Source organism: Petaurus breviceps, unplaced genomic scaffold (assembly GCF_028583685.1).
Source record: "Petaurus breviceps papuanus isolate PSGF00001 unplaced genomic scaffold, PetGlider_PUasm1.0 126, whole genome shotgun sequence".
Lineage (NCBI taxonomy): Eukaryota > Metazoa > Chordata > Mammalia > Diprotodontia > Petauridae > Petaurus > Petaurus breviceps.
Window position 1 is genome coordinate 15,666,519 of NW_027185655.1, and position 17,169 is coordinate 15,683,687.

Sequence of the window (17,169 nt, forward strand, 5' to 3'; positions counted from 1 at the left end):
TATTCTTCATAGAAATTTTTCAATCAGAAAAATAAATTTTCTTTAAAAATAATGACCTCGCCTCAATTATCAGTTAATATCATATAGAAAACCTATTTTGTTTGGCCCAGAAGATAGAACTAACAATGGATGGAAGTTGCAGCTGGCTTTACATTTGTAAGTAAAAATGTCTCACTGATTAGGAGACAACAGACCACTTAAGAAGGGGGATTCTGCCCAACACAAGTCTTAGGGAACCCTAGATGATAGCTGGCTGGTCAGAGAGCATCAAAAAGAGACTTTGGTTCAGGTATGGGTCAGACACCCAGAAATGACCAAGTTCCTCTCTCTCTTTGAGAATCTGTAATGTCTACACCTGTGGTGTTAAACCGAAATAGAAATGGGGGTTACTACCATATGCACAAGGGGCCCTTGTGAGCTGTATAACGACTTCATTTGAAAATGTAATATCTATGTTTTTATGTTTTGTTAAATATTTTTCAATTACAACAATGTGGTTCAGGCTGCACTCAGGAGTGCTGTGGGCCACATGTGGGCCTTGTGCTTGGTACTTCTGGTCTATGCTCTCAGAGCTCGATGCCTTCATCGCCATCTTCATGCCAAGATGATGATGAGAGTAGTGTAGGGTAACACAAAAAGCTTAAGATTATCACATAACACAAAGTAACAGATGGGAAGAAAACACAGAATACAACCTTCAGGGCCACATCACAGAGTTCACCATCTTCATAAAATCAAAGGAGGGGAACTGAAAATCTTTCCAAGCTTCACTGGCTTCAAAAGCATAAGACTCTTCTCCATCACCATCTTTATCTGAGATAGTGGAGATGGTGTCATTGTACTTTATAAAAGGAAATGTCTCGGCTAATTTTATCAATTGCTAAACTTATTTATAAATAGAGTCACGAAAAACATGAAACTGAAGGCAAAAATTTACAGCAAGTTTCAGGTCTCATTTCTCAAATACATAGGGAACTGAGAGCAATTTGGAACTATGCCCAAAGGGCTATAAAACTGTGCATATCCTTTGACCCAGCAATGCCACTACTAGGTCTGTATCCCAAGAAAGATCATAAAAATGAGAAAAGGACCTCTGCGTACAAAAAATATTTATAGCAGCTTGTTTTGTGGTGGCAAAGAATTGGAAACTGAGGGGACACCTGTCAATTACAAGCTGTGGTAGAATATTATTGGGCTGTAAGAAATGAAGAAGTGGATGGTTTCAGAAAAGCCTGGGAAGACACATATGAAATAATGCAAGGTGAAGTCAGAGAAGCAGGAGAACACAATGTACAAAATAAACAGCAATATTGGAATAATAATTAACAGTGAAAGACTTAACTCTAAAAAGCACAATGATCCAGGACAATTCCAAAGGAATATATAAATGTGAACTATCGATTGGACTGTATTCCTGTGCTTGTTGTAAAAAAAAAAAGTACTTGTCTAATTTGAACCGAATAGATACTTTTGATTATTTTTAAAAATGTAAACAAGAGTTAAAAGCAGCATGCTATTTCTGACTGACAAGACTCATGAAACTGTATAATCCATAAAGACCTTCCTTCTGTTGCCAATAACCATTTACATATCCTATAGTTCTTCTGATCCAGAAACCACAGTAGGCTTTAAAAATTCTTAAGAATCATTTTTATTTTTTCCTACAGTCAGTATTTAAAAATGTGGTAATTTAACTGAACAGTTTTTTTAGCATCTTATAATTTATATAATACACAATTTTAAAGCTTATTTAGTAAAATCTGATTCTACCAAGACAAAGACAGATTTTTAAAAATTCAACAAAATTTCTGTTTTAACAAAGAAATTATAGTGATTTGTCTTTCATAACCAGAAGCAAACAAAACAATTTTCCCAAGTAATTTTTCTTTTTTGTAGGGAGGAAGTCAGGGCAGTTGGGGTTAAAGTGATTTGCCCAAGGTCACAAAGCTAGTAAGTGTTAAATGTCTGAGGTCCTCCTGATTCCAGGGCCGGTATTCTATTCACTGAGCCACCTAGCCACCCCTCCCAAGTAGTTTCTAACTCAAGCTACATATTTATTTTAAACTTATATCACTCATGTAATTTTACTATTATTATCAAAATCTTTCTTTTCCCAAAGGGAGTGTAATTTTGATATTTAGCTAGATGAACAGCAACATAGGAATTGAAGCCCAGAGAAAGACTTTAGCTAAAGTTGTGCCAACATGTTATACCCAATTCAATGCAACTTTCTCATTTTTCAAATCTCTAAATGTAATATTAGTAATCTACCTATGTCAATGATTCAGTGTGTGCTGAGAATAGAGAAAAGGGGATTTTTAGGAAACTTCTGATTAATGGACCTATTACTTTATCCATAAGAAATCTTGTTTTCAAATTCTTGAGAACTAGGATACTCCTTTGCCTAATGAATGCTTCATGTACATTTCAATCTAGCTAGATAGGTTTTTGAAATGAAAGTACATAACTACTTCTGCAGTCCAGGGGAACTCTGAGCTAGGATAACAGAACAGCTCTGCTTTCATTAATCTGAACTGTTAATATAATCTGCAAAGATGACGAGTTGCAGACAAGACTGATTTAGTTTCTGGGCTCTTTCAGTGCTAGAGCATCACAACGTGATTCTAATGTCTTGTTCAAAATTTGTTAAATGAGAACCTAAGATATTCCTGTATCTTCTTTATCTGTTGCTTTTCAATCCTCAATGGCACCACTTTTAAGATTAGATTACAAGTCTTGTAACTAGCCTCTCCACTTCCTTTCATCCTTATGCTAACCAGTTCAAATACCACCTCCTTCAGGAAGGCATCTTTCAAGTAAGAAGTGATCTCTTCCTTCTCCGAGCTCTATGGTATTATGAACATCAATCAATAATTATCTATTACGTGCCAGGCACTATACTAAGCCCTATGATACAATGTCAAAAGACAGTCCCTGCATTTAAGAAACCCAGTCTAATGGGGGGAGACATTAGATAATGACATAATCCACAGAGAGAAGGCACAATTAACAATCAAGGAAGGCTTCTTATAGTTGATGGGATTTTAGCTAGAACTTGAAGGAAGTCAGGGCAGTGGAAATCTGGAGAGCAGAATATTCCAGGCATGGGGTACAGCTAGTGAAAATACCCAGAGCTGGCAGATGAATTTCTTGTATGAGGAACAGCAAAGAAGGCCAGTGTCACTCGATCATGGAGTACATGAGGGTGGAGGGAGGAGGTGAGGCTAGAAAGGCTAGAAGACTAGAAAGGTCCAGGAGAGGGTTTCCAGATTGTGAAGGGCTTGGAATGACAAACAGAAGAATTTGTATTGGATCCGGAAGGAGAGAGTCACTGGAATTTAATGAACAGGAGGGTGACATGAATGGATCTACCCACTTTCCCAGGCATCCCACTCTATTCTGGTTTATACTTGTGTACAGACCTTAGTTCCTCTAAATGATGACCCCTTCTTTGACAGTACTGGCCTTATCTTGTTAAGATCTATATTTTCTTAATGCTCCTAAGTGTTCACTAAATGAACTAAAATATGGTACAAAAAACTCCAAAGTCAAGTAAAAATTATTTCTTCATTGTCAGCATTTCTGTCACCCTCCATTCTCGGGTAGAAGTAGACTTCAAGTATTACAGACTTACTTCATTTTCTACTGATAGGATACTTTGAAAAATAAATGCCATTTCACATCCAATAATATCACACAATTCTGGACACAACCATACTCTGCTTTACAATGAATTACTATAAATAAGCAAATACCTTTTTAGAAAATGAAACAGGGCAGCCAGGTGGCTCAGCGAGTAAGAGCACCGGCCCCAGAGTCGGGATGACCTGGGGATCAAATCCGGGCTCAGATACTTAGCACCACACCCAGAAATAACTGGCTGTACAACCTTGAGCAAGTTACTTAACCCCGATTGCTTTAAAAAAAAAAAAAGAAAATGAAACAGAAGAACCAAAAATTTAATGTTTTATTTCTTAATTGTAATTAATAGAAAAGACAGTAAATAAATCAAACTCAGTAGCTACAAGATCATTTTTTATTTTTTGCTTTTTGAAGGGGGGAAAGGCAGGGTAATTGGGGTTAAGTGACTTGCCTGAGGTCATATGGCTAGTAAGTGTTAAGTGTCTGAGGCCAGACTTGAACTCAGGTCCTCCTGACTCCAGGGCCTCTATTCCACTGTGCCACCCAGCCACTCCTAGGATCATTTTAGAAAGGCAGATTGTCACAGTAGAAAGATAGTCAAGGGAGACTTCAGACCCTGCTCCTTATACATATTGCTGCTAGGTGACCCTGCCCAAATCTCAGGGTCCCAAGAAACTGTAATATTTCAGAACAGGTACAGACCTGCACTGGTTGAACACTGAGGAAATTCCTCACTGGGATTATGAAATTTCTGAGTACAGGGACCCTGTTTTTGTCTTTCTACGTATCCCCAGAGTTTAGCATAGTGTCTGGCATATAGGAAGAACTTAATAAATGCTTACTGAATGACTAAGAATTCCCTATACAGATGAAATCACAGATTCAGACATTTTTCTCCCCTTTCCTTATCCACCCAAAAAGATTTCTTTATAGAATGGATTTGGAAATACATTTAACTGGAAGACAGTCTTTTCTTGGTCCAGACGTGTGCAGAATGCCCTCTTTTCACCCATGCAAGATGGATAACTCATAATCTAAAAGTACCTAGGACACTGAAAGGTTACCCATGTATACCCAGGCCACTGTGTAAGATGCTGGATTTGAACCTAGATCTTCCTGACTCCAAGAACTGTCCAGAAGTCTCTGGATAATAAAAACATTTTTTAGTTGAGATAAGAAAGAGCAAAAGGTAGTTAAGGGTTAAAGCAACAATGATTTGAACTTGGCTTTCAGAAATTTATTCCCACAAATTAGGAGCATGACAGCAATACTACTTTAAAGTGACTATTAATAACTGTAAACAGGCTAATTATATTAACATACTATTTTCAAGTTGGTACTGTTGGTGATACCAACACAAATCAACTGCAGATTCATTCTGCTACTAAAAGTAATCCCACCAAGGCAGATCAACAAAATTCTGTTAGTTTTAAATGAAATGCTTTATTAACTTCTAGTTTGTATCATTCATTTCCGCAAGATTTTGAGTTACAAATTTTCTCCCCGTTTTCCCCCTACACACCACCCCAAAATAGCGATCCCACTGGATCTCCCCTCCTCCAATCTGCTCTCTCCCATATCTTCTCCCATAGCCCCTCTGCCTTTCCAGTAGAGCATGGTGGATCTCTATGCCCCAGTGCCTGTATATCTTATTTCCCAGTTACATGTAAAACAATATTGATAATAGTATATATATATATGAACATTTGATTTTAAAACTTTGAATTCCAGATTCATTCCCTTCTTCCCTTGTCTCCCACCTTTACTAGGAAGATAAGCAGTTCAGTACAGGTTGTACATGTGTAGCTAATGCAAAACAATAACATAGTAGATATATTGTAAAAGACTGACTATATTTCCCTCCCTCCTATCCCACCTCCCACTTGTTCTATTCTCTACTTTGATCCCGTCCCTTTTCAAAAGTGGGTGCTCCCAACTTCCCTGCCCCCCAGCCTGCCCTCCCTTCCATCATCTCCCCTCTCATTCCCTTCCCCCCTACTCTCCTGTAGGGTGAGATACCCTATTTAGTGTGTATGTCATTCCCTCCCCAAGAGAAATTGAATGAGAATAAGGTTGACCCATTCCCTTTTGCCTTCCTATTCTTCCCCTCCATTGTAACCATTTTCCCTTGCCTCTTCTTTATGAGATAGTTTACCCCATTCTGTCTCTCCCCATCTCCTCTCATTATATTCCTCTCTCACCTCTTAATTTCACCTTTTAAGTATCATCCCTTCCTGGTAAATTGGTCCTGTGCCCTCTATCTATGTATAACTGTAAACATATATACACACGTTCACATATATATTCATATGCCCATATACCCTCATATATAGACATATATATATATATTTCTATTCCCTTCAAATATTTTCATAGTGAGAAAACTTTCATCAATTACAATTATTGTTTTTCCATGTAGGAATGTTAATAGTTCAACTTTCATAAGTTCCTTATGATTTCTTTTCCCTGTTTACCTTCTCATGCTTCTCCTGCTTCTTGCATCTGAATGTCAAGTTTTCTATTCAACTCTGGTTTTTTCAGCAAGAATGCTTGAAAGTCCTCTATTGCACTGAATGACCACATTTTCCCCTGAAACATGATACTCAGTTTTGCTGGGTAGGTGATTCTTGGTTTTAAACCCAGCTCCTTTGACTTCCAGAATATCATATTCCAAGCCCTTTGGTCCCTCAGTATAGAAGCTGCCAGATCCTGGGTTATCCTGATTGTGTTTCCACAATATTCAAATTGTTTCTTCCTGGCTGCTTGTAATATTCTCTCCTTAATCTGGGAATTCCAGAACCTGGCTATAATATTCCTAGGAGTTTTCTTTTTGGGATCTTTTTCAGGAGGTGATTGGATTCTTTAAACCTCTATTTTGCCCTCAGATTCCAAACATCAGGGCAGTTTTCTTTGAGAGCTTCCTGGAGGATGATTTCTAGGTTCTTACTTTGATCATGGCTTTCAGGTAGTCCAATAATTTTAAAATTATCTCTCCTGGATCTATTTTCCAGGTCAGTGGTTTTTCCCATGAGATATTTCACATTGCCTTCTATTCTTCCATTTCTTTGGATCTGTTTAACAGCATCTTGATTTCTCATAAAGTAACTAGCTTCCATTCCTCCAATCTAATTCTGAAGGAATGATTCTCCTCAGTGAGCTTTTGAGATTCTTTTTCCATCTGGCAAATTAGGCTTTTTAAGGCATTCTTCTCCTCATTGCCGTTTTGAGCCTCTTTTGCCAATTGAGTTAGTCTATTTTTTAAGGTGTGATTTTCCTCAGTTAGGCTGTTGACTCTCATTTCATAATTTTCTTGCATTGTTCTCATTTCTCTTCCCAATTTTTCCTCCACTTCTCTTATCTGCTTCTTAAGGTCCTCTATGGCCTGTAACCAGCTTGTATTTTTCTTTGGAGCTTTTGGTGCAGGAGTTCTGACTTCACTGTCTTCCTCCTGTTCCATGCTTAGATCCTTTTTGTCCCCAAAATAGGAACGTAAAGTTGGATTGCTCTGCTTGGTTTGCTTCCTTTGCCTGTTCATGTTACCACTCAATTACTTCACTTTTGAGCTTTTTGCTACAGTAGGACTCTGCCACCAGACAGGGGAGCTTTTGTCCCAAATGCTGGGGTTTTTCTCAGCTGCTGGAGCTATTAGTTGGCTGTCCTCTCTGAGGCCTCCACACGCTCTGGCAAGCTGGTCACACACCCCAGCACCTCCACCATAGACAGCAATCCAAATCCAAGCAGGTTAAAGCAAGAGCAATTACCCCTCAGACTGGTCGCTTGGTCCTCCTACAGTCTGCAGGCCAGGAGCTGAATCTGCCACGTGGCGGCAGCTGTAAGGCCACAGAGCCTCAGCTTGCCCCAGGGGCAAAAGCCAAAGCACTCTGAATTCCCAGGTCCCAAAGTCCACACTCCACTGACCTCTTACTTTGTCCTTGGCATCTACAGGTTGATAATTCTGGAAACTGCCACTGCTGCTGGTGATCTGAAGTCCCTCCACCCAGCAGCTGGTCAGGCCACCCTGGGGCTAAAACCTTAGGCTCAAGCAGGGGCTGGGCTTGGCTCCCAGAGCGCTGCGCTGGCCACTACCTGCTGGCCTGCCAGGCTATCCTCAGCGGGAGGTTAGCTTCTCTGTGTCATTTTGTGGGTTCTTTAGCTCTAAAATTTGTCTAGAGTCATTTTTTTTACATGAATTGGAGGTGGCAGGAGCCGGAGTGGCATGGAAGTCCCGTTTCTACTCCTCCATCTTGACTCCACCCCCCCAATTCTATTAGTTTTAACAAACACTTACAGTCCTGTGATTTCACTGTCATGGATAATATCTCCAACAGTGCAAATTGCAATCCATCCATGCCTGAACATCCTATGCAGCTCTAATCAGCAACTTCTTACATATTCACCACACAAGGACCCCAACATGCTGAGGCCTTCCTCAAGGTCTTCTAATCTGGAGATTCCAAGGGAGCACACAGGAGATACATTCTCACCTTTGCTACGTGCTCGGCACATCTTTTTATGGTTGTATATTTCCCCGATGACTTCTTTCATCCACTTCTACTGAAAACATCTCATGTGGAATGTGCTAGTCTGTTCACATCTATCACGTCCCCCTCCACTGCCAGTAGGAGGATCTTCAACATTGATTTTTCGGAGTCTACAGACAGTACTCGATGACTTCTAGTCACGCATCACACCAGAAGAATGCTGTTTATAAAAGGAGGGTTTTCTTGAACAAGGACAGTAAGTTACAGTAGGTCTAAGTCTAAAGAAATCTGAAGGGAATATCCAGTTTCAGGTAACAACTAGTTAGTGACAATGCAAGGCAGCACTCAAGACAAGGCCTTCTGATCCTGTCTGGTACACTTTCTACCACAGCATGCTTCCTTTTAATAATGATCAACAGCATCTGAATGAACATAAAAATTTCACTGAAGAGAAAACAGGCAAAGTGAGCACAGACCTTCCCCACCAAGTCAGCCTATTCTAGGCTATTTCCTAGAAGAGACATTATCAGTTAACATAAACAGTTTCCTGTCAGTCAGCTGGGGGCCACAAAGGTTATCAAATATGCATTCTGTTTGCAAAGGTTTTCATATGTGTGGGGCCAGCTGCAGCAGAATGTGATAAAACCAGACTTCCATAGTAAATGCTAGGATTGAAGGGGCAGAGGAAGATCCAAGATTTCCTATCAGGAGATCCTACCATACTACTTTCTTTCATAGATTTTAAAATCGAGGCATACTGGACTGCTATTCTAATCCCAACCTTTCCCCTGCCTTTGTCCATGTTGTGCCCTGTGTTTTGTAAAGACTACTTCCCTTCACCTCTCAATCCCCATTTCCACATTTCGAAGTAGCTTTCCATTCTCCAAGGCCTAAATTGGGTACAAGTTCCTCCCAATGAGATTAGTGTGTATAATATTCATCTGCCTTGCCAAATGTTTACTGAATTTGAGAAGTAAAATCAGTGGTCAGGGACTGAGAACCATTTAAGAACCACTCATTTAAATCTTTCCTCAAATTGATACTACAGATGTCATCATTCTAGACTCCTCACTCCAACCAACCCAACATATCCCATCCGTTGCCAATCTTGTCATTTCTACCCTCATCACATCTCTCATTCTTGTCCCCGTCTTTTCATGTACACAGCCCAAACCCTATTTCAAGGCACTACCTTGTGTACCCAGACTATGCCAATGGTGTTCCAACTAGTCTCCTTACCTCATCTCTCCTCATTCCAATTCACCCTCCAAATAGCTACCAAGGTGATTTTTTTTTAAAAGCAATTGGGGTTAAGTAACTTGCTCAAGGTTACATAGCCAGTTATTTCTGGGTGTGGTGCTAAGTATCTGAGCCCGGATTTGAACCCCAGGTCATCCCGACACTGGAGCCGGTGCTCTTACTTGCTGAGCCACTTGGCCGCCCCCAAGCAATTGGGGTTAAGTAACTTGCTCAAGATTACACGGCCAGGTGTTTCTGGGTGGGTGCTAAATGTCTGAGCCCTGATTTGATCCACAAGTCATCCCGACAGTGCAGCCGGTGCTCTTACTTGCTGTGCTACCTGGCCGCCCCCAAGGTGATTTTTTTAAATGACAGGTCTGACCATGTCAACTTCCCCACTCCCTCTACTCAATGAACCCCAATGATTCTCTATTACCTCCAAGGATCAAATATAAACTCTGTTTAGCATTTGGAACTCTTTATTACTTGGTGCCTTTTCTTATTTTTTCAGTTTATGATTTAATTACACTGGCCCCTTTGTTATTCTTAAACTTAACACCCCATCTCCTGTATCTTAGCTTCTACATTAGCTGGCCTTGATTCATGGAATGTTCTCCCCTTCACTTTCCCCAGCATTTCCCTGGCCTCCTTCAAGCCTCTGCTCATACCTCACTTTTTTTTTTCACTTTTTGGAGGGGGGAAAGGTAGGGCAATTGGGGTTAAATGACTTGCCCAAAGTCACACGGCTAGTTTTGTGTTAAGTGTCTGAGGTCAGATTTGAACTCTGGTCCTTCTGACTCCAGGGCCAGTGCTCTATTCACTGCACCACCTAGCCACCCCTCAAACCTCACTTCTGCAAGACTTTCCTGGTCCCCCCCACCTATTAGTACCTTCACTTCTCAGATTACCTTCAATCTCCTCTGTATATTACTTGCATGTACCTATTATTTACATGCAATTTCCTCCATTAGAATTTAGCCTCTTGAGGGCAGGGTCTGTTCTCTGCCTCTCTGTGTCCTTAGTGCTTAGCACAGTGACTGGCACACAGTAAGCACTTAAATGCCTAACTATCCTGAAGGAACCAAAGGCTGGTTTCCCAGCAACTCTAGAAAGATTCAGAAAGGTAATGGGAATTGGAGAGGTGCACCAATCTGCAGACAAATCCTTCCATATACCAGCATTTAGGAGAGACCTTCACCCTCCTCTGAAGAACATTTAAACAAATGACTCCTTGTCTTGAGCTTCTAAAGGCTCAATGCAGTAAGACTGCATCTAAGGGTCAAATGCCCAATAGCTACAGTTAGTGATGCAGGAGAACCCACTATGTGCTCTCTGCTCCCACAGCCTTTAGAAAGGTGAGGAGTGAGTCCAAAGGTCTGAGTAAACCTGGAAGGACCTCTAGAAAAAGAAGGCATCACAAAAATATCCAAACTTCTCTAGACAGCTTTTAAAAGGAACACAGGTACTTGCCTTTTTGAGCCTCTTTTGCCAACTGAGTTAGTCTGTTTTTTTAAAAATTTAAAAGATTATTTTAAATAATCTTTTAAAAACCCATGAGACAAGAATTTAAAGTAATACTAATTAGCAATAGCTGTCATTTATAAAAAACATTGAAGTTTTACAAAGATTAACTCATTTGGTCCTCACAATCACTCTGTATGTTAAGTAGGACTGGTAAAACCCCATCTAAGTGATGAGAAAACAGGCACAGAGAAACACAGCTACTACCAAGTTTTTTCTGCTTCTAAATCCTTTATTCTTCCCATGCTAACATACTACCTCCAGTTATCAATAGAGAGGTATAGTAAATAAAGAGCCAACCTTAAAGCCATTAGACCTGAGTTCAAGTCCAGTTCCTGACAAATACCAACTGTATGACACTGGTCATTTAGCCTCTAAGCAACTTACTCAAGAACATTAAGTTGCGTAAAAGGTGCCAACTTGCGTAGTGGTAAAGGGAGTTTCCTCAGTGAAGAGTTCTCTCTATTAATGCAAACCCAGGTTCAGTCCCCTTTTCTATGCCTATTACTTGTCAATAGTTTCAGAGAGGTTTTCATCTGCTTGTATCTGTATTGCCAGCATTCTGATACATCATATGTATTACACAAATGGTACATGTTCTTTGTGACCAATAGATATGATTTTTATAAGGGAGACAAAGAGTAGCGGAAAGAAGAGAGGATGCCAGAAGTCAAGAGAACTGGCCGTGAGGCCTTTAAAGTAAGCTAGTTACCATCTTTGAGCTGTGGTTTCTTCATCTGAAAGATGAAGGGGTTGGACTAGACTCCCACCTCTTAGATCTTAGAGTAACTTGAACCATTTAAAATTATTATGGAAGCATAATGGAATAAATGATAAAAGCAACAGCCTTGAAGCCAAGAAGACCTGAACTTTCTAGGTATGTATTTTCCTTTTTTTTTTTTTTTAAGCAATTGGGCTTAAGTAACTTGCTCAAGGTTACACGGCCAGGTGTTTCTGGGTGGGTGCTAAGTGTCTGAGCCCGGATTCGATCTCCAGGTCATCCCAACACTGGAGCCGGTGCTCTTACTCGCTGTGCTACCTGGCCGCCCCTATGTATTTTCTCATTGTGGAATTCTGCCGTTTGATTGAGAATGTTAGATTATTTATGAAAAATGACTGGGGCCAGAGAGATTTTCACAGACAGAACAGATCTCTCTCATACTCTACAATGAGATGTTTAGAGTTAGAAGATAATTAACAAATTTGTTTCAGGCACAGTTATGCCAAAAAACACAAGAGCAAATTGAGTATTTCTTTCACATTAAGCTGGAAAGAAATATTAACCAGACTGACTTTGGAGAATAACTACTATGCTAATGTCCAATTTTAGCTCAATTCTTGAATCCCTGTATATTCTTACTCAAAGAATATTAAAAAAAAAAAAAGGGGCAGAGAGATAGTACCCTGTAAAACAGATTGTTTTTTTTTTCGGAGGGGGGGAAAGCAAGGCAATTCAGGTTAAGTGACTTGCCCAAGGTGACACAGCTAGTAAGTGTGTCAAGTGTCTGAGGCTGGATTTGAACTATGGTCCTCCTGACTCCAGGGCCAGTGCTCTATTCACTGCACTACTTAGCTGCCCCCAGAGTTGCTATTTTTTTTAAACAAAAAACATGTGAAAATCAAATAGGTACAAAATTATTCTGAGATGCTTAAAAGATAACTAGTTATAATTTTTCACTTAGTCACTTTCAAAAAATTAAATATTCACAAATATTTCTCACAGCAGATCTTAACCGGCAAATTAGGCAAGTTGCATAATAAAGCCCTTATTACTGAAAATTTGCATGATAAGGATTTCCCTTTCTCATAGTCAGAACACAGTAGAATTGTTATCTAAAATCAAGTCAAAAAACATTTATTTAGTGCTTCCTTATGTACTAGGAACTGTGCTAAATGCCGGGAATACAAGTAAAAAGAAAGCTAGGCTCTGCCATTAATAAATATAAGCAAAAAGATTGTCATTCTAATGGGGAAAGACAACATAAAATGTTTTGGGGATGGGAAGTGGGGAAGTCCCCACACAGGAACATGGATGAAAAATCTGAAGACTCAGGAGTGGAGATGGTGGACAAATGAAGGCATAATCATGGCTGGCCTTGGCACTTCCTCAACTGGAGGTTCCAAGCGGAACTCCCCAATAAAGGATTAAGGGACCATAAAATCAAAAGGATCTTCCAGGATGAGAAGACTGCTTCCAGGCTGCAAGAGTTGAGGCATCTCCCAGGATGAGAAGGTTCCTGAAACACGGTGAAGAAAAAAGGTCCTTAGATTCAGGAGAAGAGCCCAGAGAGGAATGAAGAAGCAAGCACAGATGGTCCAAACCCTTCCTTAAAATGAAGTTTCCAGGAGGAAGTGACCAATCAACAGGGGTGAATAAACCTTCTAGGTTGACATGGTGACTGTGTCTTAAGTGCCCAATGTAGAAAACTATAGGCTCTTCAGAGTCTATTTATCTTAACACTACAAAACTAGACGGCTAAACACAGAGATCTGCAATTTATTCTATGTATGTCACTAAAATGAGTCTAGTGTTCAATTTTAGGTGAAAATGTTTGCCAGTTTCCACCCCTTCATTCCCAACACATACTGTCCAATGTTGTCTTGCTGCCCAAGCTCATTAAGAACACTGTGACTGGCAACATTTGCCCATTAAATCCTCACTAGGCTTTGTGATCCAGAAATGAGTTGGCATGAAACCACACAGTTCTATATAGCCTAGCAACCTATCCCTAGGGAAATAGATAAGTTTCATACAACAGTTCAGATTTCAGTGATAAAAGTTGAAATTTAACTTAGTTGACATTAAGTCTAAGATTCTCAAATTTCAATTAGGTATATTAAAGAACCTCCAATTTATCAACTATACTATTTTTAAAAATGACCTAATTCATATAAACAAGTTTTAAATTTCTAAAAGAGGAGGAAGAAATATTTCTTGAAGACATACTGGTCTGTTTTTCATTTAAAACAATCATGAAAGCCATATAATTATTAACTAGTATTTAACATTCACTAGATGCCTCTATAATGCATGTCACAGAAAAAGGGAATGTTCCTTTTCCTGCAAGGGCTAATCAAGTTTCCAGTATGAAAAAAGAAGCCCTGTTTGTCCTTTGTTATTGGGTTTCTCAAATATAGTAGTCTTAGAAAATAAACCATGAGAAAATGTATAATGCGGGATCAGTCCTATCATGGTCCTATATGAACATAAATATCACATTTATGATTAGTTTACAGATGTTATATCCTAAAACATAACATTTCAATACTAGAAAGAAAGTGGAGAGTAAATGCTGTCATTCATTTAAACAACCACCCCAAGATAGGGCAATGAAATAGAGAAGTTTACTAATGGTCCTTCCAATTCCGTTATTATTAGAACAGGACTGACTCATGTGAACTAAAAAGTCACTGGAATTCTGATAACATACTACAAATGCATTTCTTTGACGAAAAAATAAATGTTTTCCACATTAACATAAACTAAATCCACTGGAAAATGAACAATATCAAGAGTTTTCTTTTAGAAAATATAGTTTATAGAAAGGAAGACAAAATCCCCTCAAGTAGGACTCAATGCATCTTATACGACTTTAACTGTATTAGAAGCTATGTAGTATGTACAAAAAATAAGAGATTAAAAACCTTTTACTTGATATTGATTCATTTCAACAGGTTAATACAGAATAAATAAATTTAAGAAAGCAGAGACTTACTGTAACATGGTAGAAATAAAATCATATTCAAGTACTGATAAATACAATCATGTATATTTTCAACTCCCTAATAAACATGTCTTCATCTTCAAAATAAATGACTCTGTGGTATATCCAAATACAGAAAACCAAAACAAACCTACATGTGATTTTCCTTAAACATAGAAATCTCAGAAAAACTTTTTTTTTTGCTTTTTGGAGGTGGGAAGGCAGGGCAATTGGGGTTAAATGACTTGCCCAAGGTCACATAGTTTTGTAGGGTTTTTTAATTTTTTTTAAAGCAATTGGGGTTAAGTAACTTGCTCAAGGTTACATGGCCAGTTATTTCTGGGTGTGGTGCTGAGTATCTGAGCCCGGATTTGATCCAGGTCATGCTGACACTGGAGCCGGCGCTCTTACTCGCTGAGCCACCTGGCCGCCCCTAAGCAATTGGGGTTAAGTAACTTGCTCAAGGTTACACGGCCAGGTGTTTCTGGGTGGGTGCTAAGTGTCTGAGCCCGGGATTCGATCTCCAGGTCATATCGACACTGGAGCTGGTGCTCTTACTCGCTGTGCTACCTGGCCGCCCCTTGTGGGTTTTTTTTTTAAATTTTTTTTTTTGGAGGGGAGAGGGTAGGGCAATTGGGGTTAAGTGAGTTGCCCAACCGTCACACGTCTAGTTTTTTGTGTTAAATGTCTCAGGCCGCATTTGAACTCAGGTCCTCCTGACTTCAGGGCTGGTGCTCTATTCACTGCGCCACCTAGCCACCCCCAGAATAACTTTTTAAAAGTCCAAATTCATATTCCTATAAGGGTTATACTTAGCTGTCGTAATGACTGCTCTATGTTTCAAATACTACATATCTATTAATCAATGATTTAGTTCATAAAGCTCCCTGAAAATGGAACAAATTTTTTCTCAATGAATTCAGTGTCTTAGAATATTTAACTGATATCAGGACACTTCTATTTATCAAGTGCTGAGAGATTAAACTGCCTTAAATGTCCAGGATGACCTTAAAGGTAACTATAGGTAGTTGGGAATGTTACAGCGGAGTCTATTTTACATCAACATTCATAGCAATTAGTAGCTATTTTTTTTTTTTTAAAGAAACTGGTCAACAAAAGCCTCCTGGGCGCTGAGAGCTGAAAACTTGCGTTTTATCCCTGGGGTTTCAGAATCCTTTTTACAATATTTCCCTATTTCGATATAATTGCTTTCATTTGTCAATCTGCGTATGCTGTGCGTTTTAAAACATTCTGACAAGGGTCTGTCTACAGGCTCCAAGAGCGGCCGAGCGGATCCGCGAGACAAAATGAGCTGATTGTATCAGGTATACATTTGTATCTAGTCGTATATGTATGTTACATGTAAATTTCACATGAAATTGTGCGCAAGATTAATTCCAGGTAACGCTTCAGGAGAGGCGTCAGCGGCTCCAGGCAATCGCGGGAGGTCTGCACCTCTCCTGCCTCACTGCGGGAGGAGAACCAGCATCCCGGGTGCAAGCCGGGCTCGGGGACCGGCTCCTGGGACGCTGACCCCAGGCCCCCCGCAGCCCCGCGGCGGGGGGTCCTCACCCTCCCGGCCCCCGCCCCTTCCCGCACCCGCGGACTCTACCTTCATGCGTCTCCCGGGCTCCGGAGCCCGTGTGGGTCCCTGTTTGCTTGGCTCGCTTTACAGATGAGGAGACTGAGACAGGCGGGGTGAAGGGACTCGGCCAGGGTCACCCAGCTAGGACGCGTCGGGACCCCGGCCCTGCCTCCCAGCCCCCCGCCCCCGCGCGCCCCAGCCGCCGCCGAGCCTCGAGGCCGCTCCAGGCCCCGGGCTCCGGGGGGCGCTCTCGGATCGCCCCCTCTCCTTCCAGAAGCGCCCCCTCTTTCTCAGATGCCGAACGGACCCTCGGCGGCGTCCGTCCCCCCTTCCCAGCAGGGGGCCGCGACGGCGGAGGCCGGGGGCGGCGAGGCTGACGCAGCGGCCACGGCACCCCCCCCCTCCCCAGGCCAGGGAGATGGGGGGCCGCGAGTCTCCCCTCAGGGGCACAGCGGGGTGCGCGAAGGGGACAATGGTAGGGGGATCGGGGCAGACCGGAGGCCTCGTTACCTAGCTTGGTCTGATATGGGTCCACCCCCCTCCTCCTCCCCGGCTCCTGCGCTCTTCCACAAGAGGCGGCGCCGACTTCACTGGGACACAGGTTCCGAGCTGGGCGCTCGGGAGCTTCCGTGGTCAGGCCGGCGGGCGCCGGCGAGTCGAACTACGGCGGGGGACGCGCGCCTCAAGCGCGCGCCCTAGCAGCCCCGCCCCCTGCGTCACCGCGCATGCGCGGGCGGGCCTGCTTGGGCGGAGAGTCCTCTGGGAAATGTAGTTCCTCTGCGTCCTCCGCTCTTCCCTCTCCCAAGGCGACGTGAGAGAGGCACGTGCTGGGCGCGGAGCCCAGGATTCCCTAACAGCTTCCTCTGCAGTTGTCGGAAACCTTCGAGGCTGGCCGGTCCTCCCCGCCTCATTGAACAACATAAGAACTTGCATACATATGCTACTAGATATAGAAATATTGCAACTCTCTCTACCTATCCATATGCATCTATATGTG

General features: G+C 41.4%; 1 protein-coding gene across 3 annotated transcripts in view; it reads right to left on the minus strand.

Moving 5' to 3' along the window:
• KLHL8 (kelch like family member 8) overlaps nt 1–16,883 on the minus strand; it is a 42,748-nt gene extending 25,865 nt beyond the window's left edge. For 2 of the 3 annotated variants that reach the window (XM_069093640.1, XM_069093622.1), the window contains exon 1: nt 16,683–16,883. The gene's annotated coding sequence lies outside the window, so the exon portion shown is untranslated. Of the gene's footprint in view, nt 1–16,199; nt 16,341–16,682 lie in introns of those variants that run through there. The other variant, XM_069093631.1, reaches the window with a different exon arrangement.
• Nucleotides 16,884–17,169: the final 286 nt, after the last annotated feature.